The following is a 10,562-nucleotide window of genomic DNA, read 5'->3' as shown; positions in this document are numbered from 1 at the left end:
AGAGAGAGACAGAGAGAGACAGAGAGAGACAGAGAGAGGAGAGAGGAGAGAGGAGAGAGGAGAGAGAGGAGAGAGGAGAGAGGTGGGGCAGGCGAAGGAGAGAAAGAGAGAAGAGAAGCCACCCCAGAGACTCCAAACCTCTAAGACCAACCAAGTCAAGAAAGACACTTCCCTTCATCATACCTGCCAATCAACACCCTGAGGAGAAGACATTGGAAGGCAACACACAATCAAACCTGTGACTTTTTATCCTGCATTTTATAAATGTCTGTGTTCATGTCAACTGCTGAGGACAGCTCCTGACTTTTGTACTGTGGTACAGCCTCAGGTTTTATTAACTGAACTTCTTGTCACTACTAAGGTCTTCAAGTAAAAGGCTCTTTCCAGTTTACTTAGAAGTAGATTTTTCTACCAACAACTTCAGTCAAGAGGCTTCTGTTTATATCTGAGCAAAGCCTCCTTATAGAACATGCCTGGGCAAAGTTTATAGCTGTCTGGGTCCTTTTGTTTAACAGCTTTTGCTGTTTCATCACTAAGTTGTGTCCAACTCTTTGGACCCCATGGACTGTATGTAGCATGCCAGGCTTCTCTGTCCTTCCCTATCTCCTGGAGTTTGCACAAATTCATGTCCATTGAGTTGACGATGCTATCTGACCATCTCAACCTCTCCACCCCCTTCTCCTTTTGCCTTCAATCTTTCCCAGCATCAGGGGCTTTTCCATTGAGTCAGCAACTATAAACGGCTATTTGAAGGCAATTAACTGAGATATTTGTGGAATTGGAGCATACAATGAACCAATGATCTTCCCTGTATTAATTATCTATTGTGGATCATATTACTCCAAAACTTAGCAGTTTAAAACAGATGATCTCACACAATTTCTAAAAGTCAAAAACCCATGAGCAGCTTTATCTGAGTCATTGCAATTTAGGGCCTTTCGTGGGTCAAGTTGTTGCCAGGGTTGCAGTCGCCTGGAGGGACTGAAGAACCAGGCTCCAGCTCACTCACGTGGCTGGCAGCAGGTGGTTCAGTTCTTTACCACCCAGACCTCTCATAGGGCTGTCCAGTCCAGGGCAGTGCGAGAGGAGAGAGAGAAGGGTCAGGAGGGGAGGGGAGGGTAAGCCTATGTCAGAAGCCAGGCTTTTATGACCTCGTGTTGGAAGTGACATGCCACGCCTTCCCTTCTGCATTCTGTTGGCTGCAGAGACCAGCCCTGGTGCACCGTGGAGGGGACGGCACCGGGTGTGAACACCAGGCAGTGGGGGTTACTGAGAGCCATCCTGCAGGCTTCTCACCACTTTACCTTATGGCACTGACCTTGTAGTTGTGGATATAGACCATAGAAAAGTAAACACATAAATGACAATAAATAGTTACAGACTTAAGCAGAGACCTGTAGGGTGAGAAGGAGCTGTTCACACCACGTGAATAACCAGACTCCCACCTTTACATGGCTTCCCAGGTGGTGCAGTGGTGAAGAATCCACCTGCCAATGCAGGAGATGCAGATTCCATCCCTGGGTCAGGAAGATCCCCTAGAGAAGGAAATGGCAACCCACTCCAGTGTTCTTACCAGGAGAATTCCACAGACAGAGGAGCCTGGCTGGGCTACAGTCCTTGAGGTCGCAAAGAGTCAGACATGACTGAGCATGCACACAGACACATTTATATGTGATATTACCTTCTTGAGAATAATGTGAAGTCAAATAGAATTAGAAACGTAGGCATGGTTCTTCTAAGAATGGAGTATGGATCCTGTGTAGATTCCAGCATATGTAAAGACATCTGGCAGCCTGGCTGAACCCACCTAGGTTACCAAGCCAAAAAGAAACAGTGAGTTTTTTCTTCTTTTTTTTTAGAACAATGCATTTACAAGGTTTTGTTCTTACAATGTATGTATGTATGTATATATATATATATATATATATATATCCCCTCTCTCTTGAGGGCGATGAGAGGGCTCAAGAGAGTGTTGGGAGTTCCTCCCAACTCCTCCAATCCCACTGCTCTAGGTCATCATAGAACACCAGGCTGGGCTTCCTGTGTTATATAGCAGCTTCCAGCTAGCGATCTGTTTTATACATGGTAGTGTATATATGTCAATACTACTTTCTCAATTCGCCCCACCCTCTCCTTTCCTGCTATGTCTGCAGTTTGTTCTTTATGTCTGCATCTCCATTTCTGCCCTGCAGAAAAGTTTATCAGTATAATGTTTCTAGATTCCGTATATATGTATGAATATATGGTATTTGTTTTTCTCTTTCTGACTTACTTCACTCTGTATAGCAGGCTCTAAGTTCATCCACCTCACTACAACAGACTCAAGTTTGCTCATTTTTTATGGCTGAGTAATATTCCATTGCATATATATACCACATCTTCTTTATCCATTCATCTGTTGATGGACGTCTAGGTTGCTTCCATGTCCTGGCTGTTGTTTATGGTGCTGCAGTGAACATTGGGTGCATGTCGCTTTTTGAATTGTGGTTTTCTCAGCATACATGCCCAGCGGTGGGATTGCTGGGCTATGGTAGTTTTATTCCTAGTGTTTTAAGGAATCCCCATAGTGTTCTCTGTAGTGGCTGTATCAGTTTACTTTCCCACCAACAGTGCAAAAGGGTTCCCGTTCCTCCACACTCTCTCCAATACTTATTGTTTATAGATTTATTGATGATGGCCGTTCTGATTCATGTGAGATGATACTTCATTGTAGTTTTAATATAAGAGTGAGCTTTTAAAACCAACTGAGTCACAAGTACAAGGCAATTGGACTAGAGATTTCCCTGCTTTTAGTAATTATGTCTCTGTATCTCTATCACCCAGGTTGGGATCCCGGAATGAGCTCACAGAGGGAAAAATCTAGAGAAAAGAATTGCAAAGCCTTGTCATGATTCTAGCACATTTAGAAATGAAGGTATGGACAGATCACAATTTACGATTCCCTCCACTTCCTCTCCATCCCAATCAGGGATGGGTCGATAATGAGTCCCTCCAGAAGACAAATGCTGCTTCTCCTTGCTTAAAAAATGTTTTTAATTTAATCACTTCTCTTGCTGGCTCTGCTTCAGGCCTCCTAATCAACAAAAACACTCTCCCCACATTGAGTTAAACCTGACGGCAGCGCTTGCCAGATCTGCTGACTGCTCTCTTGAAAGAAGCAAACGCTATCTGCAGTGTTTGGAGAAACATCAGTCAGCCTGTCATTGGCATATTGTTTTCCATTTGTAAGAAATGGAAATTGAAAAGGCCGGTCATGTTTAGAAAGACTAATGTGGCCCAGGTTGCCATCTTCAGTTTCGTTATTTAAAAGATGTTCTGAGCCCACCTCCTGCCTAGCGTTCATAACAGATCTGAAGGACGGGTACCAATCATTTGAGTATAGATAGCGTGCTTTGCCCATAGACAAGAGTGCCCTTTATCCTGATGAATAAATAGCTCCCTATTAACTGTACTGTGCAAATACAATGACCAATAGAATGTGAAAATGAAAACCTTGGGAGTTTCAGCCAACCAGCAATGTGTGGGACCTTTTGGAGGGCGGAAGGGAAAAGCTCGTCCACAGCTCTCTACCATCACTGACGGCTTCCTGCCAGGCTGGAGGAGCCCAGTCCTCCTGTAATTCTCTCAATGCCTCTTGCATGTGTGTATTTAATGACTTCCTCTTACTCACATCACAGCCACGTACACATACACACATGTGACATGGCTCCAGCTAACTCGGACCTTTTTTTTTTTTTAACTTTTAAAAATTTTATTTATTTATTTTGGCTGCATTGGGTCTTCGTTCCTATGTGTGGGGCTGCTCTCTAGTTGTGGTGCATGGGCTTCTCATTGCAGTGGTTTTTCCCATTTTGGAGCACAGGCTCTACAGTGCACGGGTTTCAGCAGTTGAAGCACGTGGGCTCAGTAATTGTGGCTCCTGGGCCCTAGGGCACAGGCTCAGTAATCATGGTGCATGGACACAGCCACTCCATGGCTTGCGGGATCTTCCTGGACCAGGGATCGAACCTGTGACCCCTGCATTGGCAGGCGGACTCTCAACCACTGGACCATCAGGGAAGTCCTGACCTTTTAAACTAGGCAGAAACTCAGTCTTTAACAATGTTCATCAACACCATGTGCTCAGGTCCTTGTTGTAACAGGTGTGGCCCAAACTTCCTGTTCAGAGTTCAAGTTTATTGCACCCAATAGCTGTTCTTGCAACACGTTAAGTGCAGCCTCAGAATTTAAGGTTGTTCTTAACTGAAAATGACGACCAGTGTCTAAGGTTCCTGTGTTCAAGGCGGTGGTACCAAAACATGACATTGGAACCATGAAATGTTTAGCTTACTGAATCCTTTAATTAATTAAGGCTCAGTTTCTGGAGACTACTGCTTAGTCAGGTTCATCCCAGTTGTTTAGTTATCCTGAGGAACTTTGTATTATGAGGCTACCATATGTTCACACAGCTTAGGTGTAGATTTAACCATCAAAACAAAGTACCCCATTATTCAATAATTAAACACTGTGTTTTTTGCATTTTCTGTTAGAAAGGTTTTCTTTCCTCTCAGGGCCATAGTCCATGCATTTGAAGTTTCTTTTCAGTGAAAAGTAGTGTACTTTTTCATTCCACAAAGTCAAAGCTGGGTTGTTCCTGTGTCATCAAACTCACTGAAGCAGCTGAGTTATTATATTAGTGAAATTAATTACTGAAATGAAGACATGCTTTGTTCTGCATTAAAAAGGAAGATAAAAGCCTGAACAATTAAAAATGGTTTTCTGTTACAGCTAATATACAATATGGATTCTAATATAATTAGTTGAATTTGGAAAATTATTTTTATATTATCAATGCCTTATTTTAATACATTTATTCATTCATTAAAAAATATTGAGTGTCTTCTGGGTGCCAACCTTTGTGAAGGAAAATGAAATACAAATATAAATAAAACATAGTTCCTATCATTTAAAAGCCCTTTACTTACCATATCTGTGCAGTCCCCTGGCCCACGGGCATCTGCATAGTGTTAAATGGACCTTCTGTGGTGCTCTCTCCCAAAACTTGATGTTTTTCTGAAGAGTATGTTATACTCATACAGTCTCTATTTTGCCTTGGCTGCAGTCCAAATTTCTTTTATAAAGTTTAATTTTACTTCATTGAAATGCTCCTTCTGGCATTTAGGGTGCTATAATGAGCATACATCTATTTATTTAAACCAGAACCAACTAAATGCTTTGTTTTTGTTGTTGCTGTCTGTTTCATAGCTCTGTTGCATTTTTGTTAGCATTGGTAGGAACAGGTTCTCTTTAAAAATAAATTGTAAAAACATTCCCTTTCAATTATCTTTAAGAAAAGAGAGAAAATGTATGGTCTGTGGTACAGGGCAATACACCTAATAAATCTCAGCTTGTTGGATGCTTTATTCCATTTTCTATAAATTGACTCTCAGCTCGGAACTCCCCCTAATGACAATAGTCTCCAGTAAGTAACACCTTCATGTACTAAGAAACAATGCAGTAGTGGTTTTCATGGAAAGTTAAATATGTCTCACTTTGTTTCAGGATGGCATTTCCAACAAGGAGTAATTGCTTGGAAATGAATAGGATAGAAAGTATCAGCTCAAAAGATGAAATGTAAAGAAGTCTCACAGTGATGTAGATCTGATGTGTGTACCTTCCATTAGGCTCTTTCTGATTCCCTTCTTAAAGTCCAAGCCTGAGGCTAATCCAATCACAGTATCAGGATGCCATATGCTTCCTTCTGTCTTTCCTTATCATCACCCTCTCAGCTCAACTGGCGAAGAACTCAGGTGTTTAGTGAAAAAATTAACACAGAATGCATCAGTAGGAATAAGTCCAATTCTTTCACAGCAGACTTGGAATCCATAGCCAAACTCAAGTCTCTCTGGTCTCATAAAGCTATCAAAATATTTGCTCTCTCCCCTTCTCTTCCGCTTCAATAATTTTGACCGATTTTTTCCTCCTCTCCCTTGCTTTATTAAATTAATCCATAAGACTTTAAGGTTCTTTAAACCTTATAGAATCTTTGCAGAAAACACCTACGATTTGAACAATAATTTACAGATTAAAAGCATATTGGGGTGACCTAGCTTATTGGCTGTTGTTTATTCAGTCATTCATCAGTTAGGTTGCAAACTAGAACTGAGCTACCAGTAGTAGGAGAGTTAATATTTGGGTGCCTCCCACAGCAGGGCAATGAGTATCTCTAGTGGTCAGGTCTTGGTTTCCAAATGCCAGTTGCGTCTAAAATAATCTAGGGCTTCTTGGAGAAATAACTGATTCCAGGAACAATATCAAGAAAAGCTCTGGGCATCTTTCTGTTGTTCCAGAAAGCAAGGAGGTCTCCATAAGGTGTTGAATTGTATCAAGGTAACACAGCAGCTCATCTGAAGGGCTCACTGTGGTTATATAGAGGATAACTTGACAATTAAAAAAACTCACACCATCAGTAATGAATTATAATGCATTTGTCATCATCATCAAATACTTAAAAACATAACAATTAGGGAAGAAAATTTTTACACATTGTAAAAAGTGTTCTCCATTGTAAAAAAGTGCCAGATAATCATGGCAGAAGGCATTATAGAATTAGGAAATCACCATTTTTAAACTCCCAACTTAATAAATTCATTTATAGAAGAACCATTAATGGAAGTTGTAGCCATTATGCATAGTAGTGTGGAGAAAACACATATTTATACAATCTCAAGGTGTCACTCTCCAAATTATTTACTAATTCATGGAAAACTACCTTCACAGTAGAGTGATGGCAGTCCACTGGAACCACTAAGAAACCAAACTTAGCATTACTAACAGTGGTGATGTGATGAGATAAAAATACAAACCATAACAGGTGATTGTTTTCTTATTAAAATTTTTTAACCTGAATCTAATGATTAAAAATCACTAATACATGGACAGAATAATGGGCAGCCTTACAAGACAACTGATCTGGTCTCTTCATAAAACTCACTGTCTAAAAAAAGTATGTTTATTGAAGATGGTGTGGTGGTGGGGCGGGAATTGGTGGTAAAACTTTGTTGGAAATCAGATTGGGGGATGGAACTGATTGTACTGGCCAGAAAAAGGACCCTTCAAAGAAATCTATGTCTTAATTTCCTGAACCTGTTAGTAAGGAAGCAGGAATTAAGGTGTCCACTTCATCCACAGGTCTCTTAAGAGGAACAGGAGGCATCCAACCGTGATGGAATGCTCTGTATCTTTTTTTTAAATTAATTTTTAATGATGTATAGTTGATTTACAAAGTTGTGTTCGTTTCTGCTATATGTCAGAGTAAATCAGTTATACATATATCCACTCGTTTTTATACTCTTTTCCCATATAGGTTCTTAATAAAGCACTGAATAAAGTTCCCAGTGCTTTACAGTAGGTTCTTATTAGTTATCTTTTATATATAGTAGTATGTATATGTCAATATCAGTCTTCTAATTTCACCCCTTCTACCCCCTTTCCTCCTTGGTAACCATAAGATTGTTTTCTGTGTCTGTGACTCAATCTGTTTTGTAAACAAGTTCATTTGTACCATGTTTTAGATTCCACATATAAGCAGTATCATATGATATTTGTCTTTGTCTGACTTATTTCACTTAGTGTGACAAGCTCTACATGTTGCTGCAAATGGCATTATCTTGTTCCTTTTAATGACTGAGTAATATTCCATGGTATATATGTACCACATTTTCTTTATCCATGGAATCTTCTGTATCTTGATGGTATCAATGTCATCCTCTGGTGGGGATATTACACTAGAATTTTGCATGATGTTGCCATTGGGAGAAACTGAGGAACACTGTATCATTTCTTAGAATCCCATGCTAGTCTACAATTACCTCAAAATAAAAAGTTTTATAACAAAAAAGCAGAGGGATTGTGTCAAAGTGATGTGATGTAAGAAAGGCCATTGCTTTCTTTGAAGATGAAAGAGGGTCAAAAGCCAAGGAATGTAGGCACCTAGTGAATTGAACTTCACTTTTACTTTTCCCTTTCATGCACTGGAGAAGGAAATGGCAACCCACTCCAGTGTTCTTGCCTGGAGAATCCCAGGGACGGCGGAGCCTGGTGGGCTGCCGTCTGTGGGGTCGCACAGAGTCAGACACGACTGAAGCGACTTAGCAGCAGCAGCAGTAGCAGCAGTGAATTGAAAAAGATTTTAAAAATGGATATTCCCCTAGAATCTTCAGAAAGGAACCCAGCCCTGCTGACATCTTAATTCTAAAGAGTGAAACCCATTTTGGACTTCTGACTTCCAGATTATGGGGCAATAAATTTGTGTTTTTATGACACTTAAGCTTGTGTTAATTTGTTACAACAGTAACAGGAACCATATCTATAAAGGTCATTCTAGGCACAAGGGTAAAAGTGAATCTCTACGTTTAATGATATTATGGAATGATTGTTAATTTTACTAGATGTGTTAATATTGTGATTTTATTGGAAAATGGCTTTATTCTGGAGCATATATGATGGAGATTGAAGAGTAAATGACCATGAGGTTTACAGTCTTTCTTAAAATAGATCTGCAAAAAAAAAAAAAAAAATCCACACAGACATGCACAGAAATAGAGACAGCGAGAGAATGAGAGAAAGAGAAATCAAATGTGGTGAAATACTAACAATTAGCAATTCCAGGTGAAGCATATGCATATTTTTTATCATATAGTCCATTGAACTTCTCACTGGGGCGTGAAATTTTTCAAAATACAATGTTGGAAGAAAAAATGTTTGAGTTATCCGAGAAAATGTATAACCTGAACATTTGTTTTCTTTCTTGATTCTTGCCAATTAAGAATGCAGAGTAGTAGATGATGAAGTGTCAAGATGAATGGTACTGAGCAGTGGTAAAGATTCACAGACAGAAGAGCACAGTGTGGCCCCACGCGCTGATGAAGGTCTTTGGAGGAGGAGAAGCACAAGCTGAATCTTGAAGAATGGGCGGGGGATGGAGAGGTGCTTCCGTAAGAAAGACCCAGCACGAGCAGCACTGGAGAGTGGAGGAATGAGAGAAGGGCTGGCATGGGAGAGACCGCGAGGGCATGGGCCACACCGGGATATGGAGTAAAGGCTGTTCTCCAAACTAAGACAGCTCTGAGAGGAAAGCGAGGGGGAACCAGACATAAACCTGAACAGAGCAGGGGCAACCAATTTGTATGGTCACCCTTCTTGAAACAGAGGGATCTAGGACGACAGGCACTGCTAGTGCGGGAACAGGAATAATGTTTCCAAAGGGGAGCAGCGGAAGGAAAGCAGAGATATAACATTTACGAGGGAATTTAGGAAGATCCGTCAGGGAACGCAGAGCATATAAAGCAGATCTGAAGGTGTCTTGATTATAGACACAGAAAGCAGTTGGGATGTTGTAGCAATCTGGTGCAAGGGGCCAAGTGCCTTCCCTAGAGTGGCAGGAGTGAGAAGGGAAGGTCTTGGGAGTGGTCTGTTGTTGTTGCTGTTTGTTTGCTTTATTAAATACTCTAAGGATCCGTCTTCCTCACTGTTGACTCTGTGTGCTCATGTGTTCATGTTTACTTTGCTGGCAGAGTGTTTGAGGTTCTCACAGAGAAAGCAACATAACAAAGCAAACTTTTAAAACAAGTATTTCAATTCGTAAAGATATATGTTTAAATTTTAAAAATGTATCATGAAATGTCTTTTTAAGACTCAGCTACACATCTGAGCTGACAGGACCTTATTCCTAGGACATCAGTGTTTCTCTCTCACAATAAACTTTAAAGATTAGCAGTTTAAAACTCAACATTCAAGAAAATGAAGATCATGGCACCCAATCCCATCACCTCATAGCAAATAGAAGGGGAAAAACTGGAAACAATGACAGAATATGTTTTCTTGGGCTCCAAAATCACTGCAGATGGTGACTGCAGCCACAAAATTAAAAGATGCTTGCTCCCTGGAAGGAAAGTTATGACCAACCTAGACAGCATATTAAAAAGCAGAGACGTTACTTTGCCAACAAAGGTCTGTCTAGTCAAGGCTATGCTTTTTCCAGTAGTCACATTTGGAGCTGAGAGTTGGACCATAAAAAAAGGCTGAGCACTGAAGAATTGATGCTTTTGAACTGTGGTGTTGGAGAAGACTCTTGAGAGTCCCTTGGACTTCAAGGAGATCAAACCAGTCCATCCTAAAGGAAATCAACCCTGAATATTCATTGGAAGGACTGATGCTGAAGCTGAAACTCCAATACTTTGGCCACCTGATGTGAAGAACTGACTCATTGGAAAAGACCCTGATGCTGGGAAAGATTGAGGGCAGGAGAAGAAGTGGGCAACAGAGGATGAGATAGTTGGATGGCATCACTGCCTCAATGGACATAAGTTTAAGCAAACTCTGGGAAATCGTGAAGGGCAGGGAAGCCTGGCATGCTGCAGTCCATGGGGTCACAAAGAGTCGGACCTGACTTAGTGATTGAACAACAAACAGCAACAACCCTTTTAGAGGCAGCAGGGTATGTCTTAATTCATATATATCCACTTAATGTTTCTGTGTAGCTGCTAAGGACTCTCCTCTCTTCCAAGTCTTTGAGGTCCTGT

At 40.7% G+C, this 10,562-nt stretch overlaps 1 long non-coding RNA gene across 1 annotated transcript in view; it reads left to right on the top strand.

Moving 5' to 3' along the window:
• The first annotated feature begins 1,187 nt into the window (after positions 1-1,187).
• Positions 1,188-10,562, top strand: part of LOC145518647 (uncharacterized) — a 36,439-nt gene continuing 27,064 nt past the window's right edge. Inside the window, exons 1-2 of the long non-coding RNA XR_014063077.1 lie at positions 1,188-1,833; positions 2,824-2,914. This is a non-coding gene — a long non-coding RNA (uncharacterized LOC145518647). The remainder of the gene's footprint in view (positions 1,834-2,823; positions 2,915-10,562) is intronic.

Source organism: Giraffa tippelskirchi, chromosome 8, assembly GCF_054371585.1.
Source record: "Giraffa tippelskirchi isolate mGirTip1 chromosome 8, T2T-mGirTip1v1.2.pri, whole genome shotgun sequence".
Taxonomy (NCBI): domain Eukaryota; kingdom Metazoa; phylum Chordata; class Mammalia; order Artiodactyla; family Giraffidae; genus Giraffa; species Giraffa tippelskirchi.
Note: the sequence above shows the minus strand (reverse complement) of the source record. Positions and strands in the feature narration are given on the sequence as shown.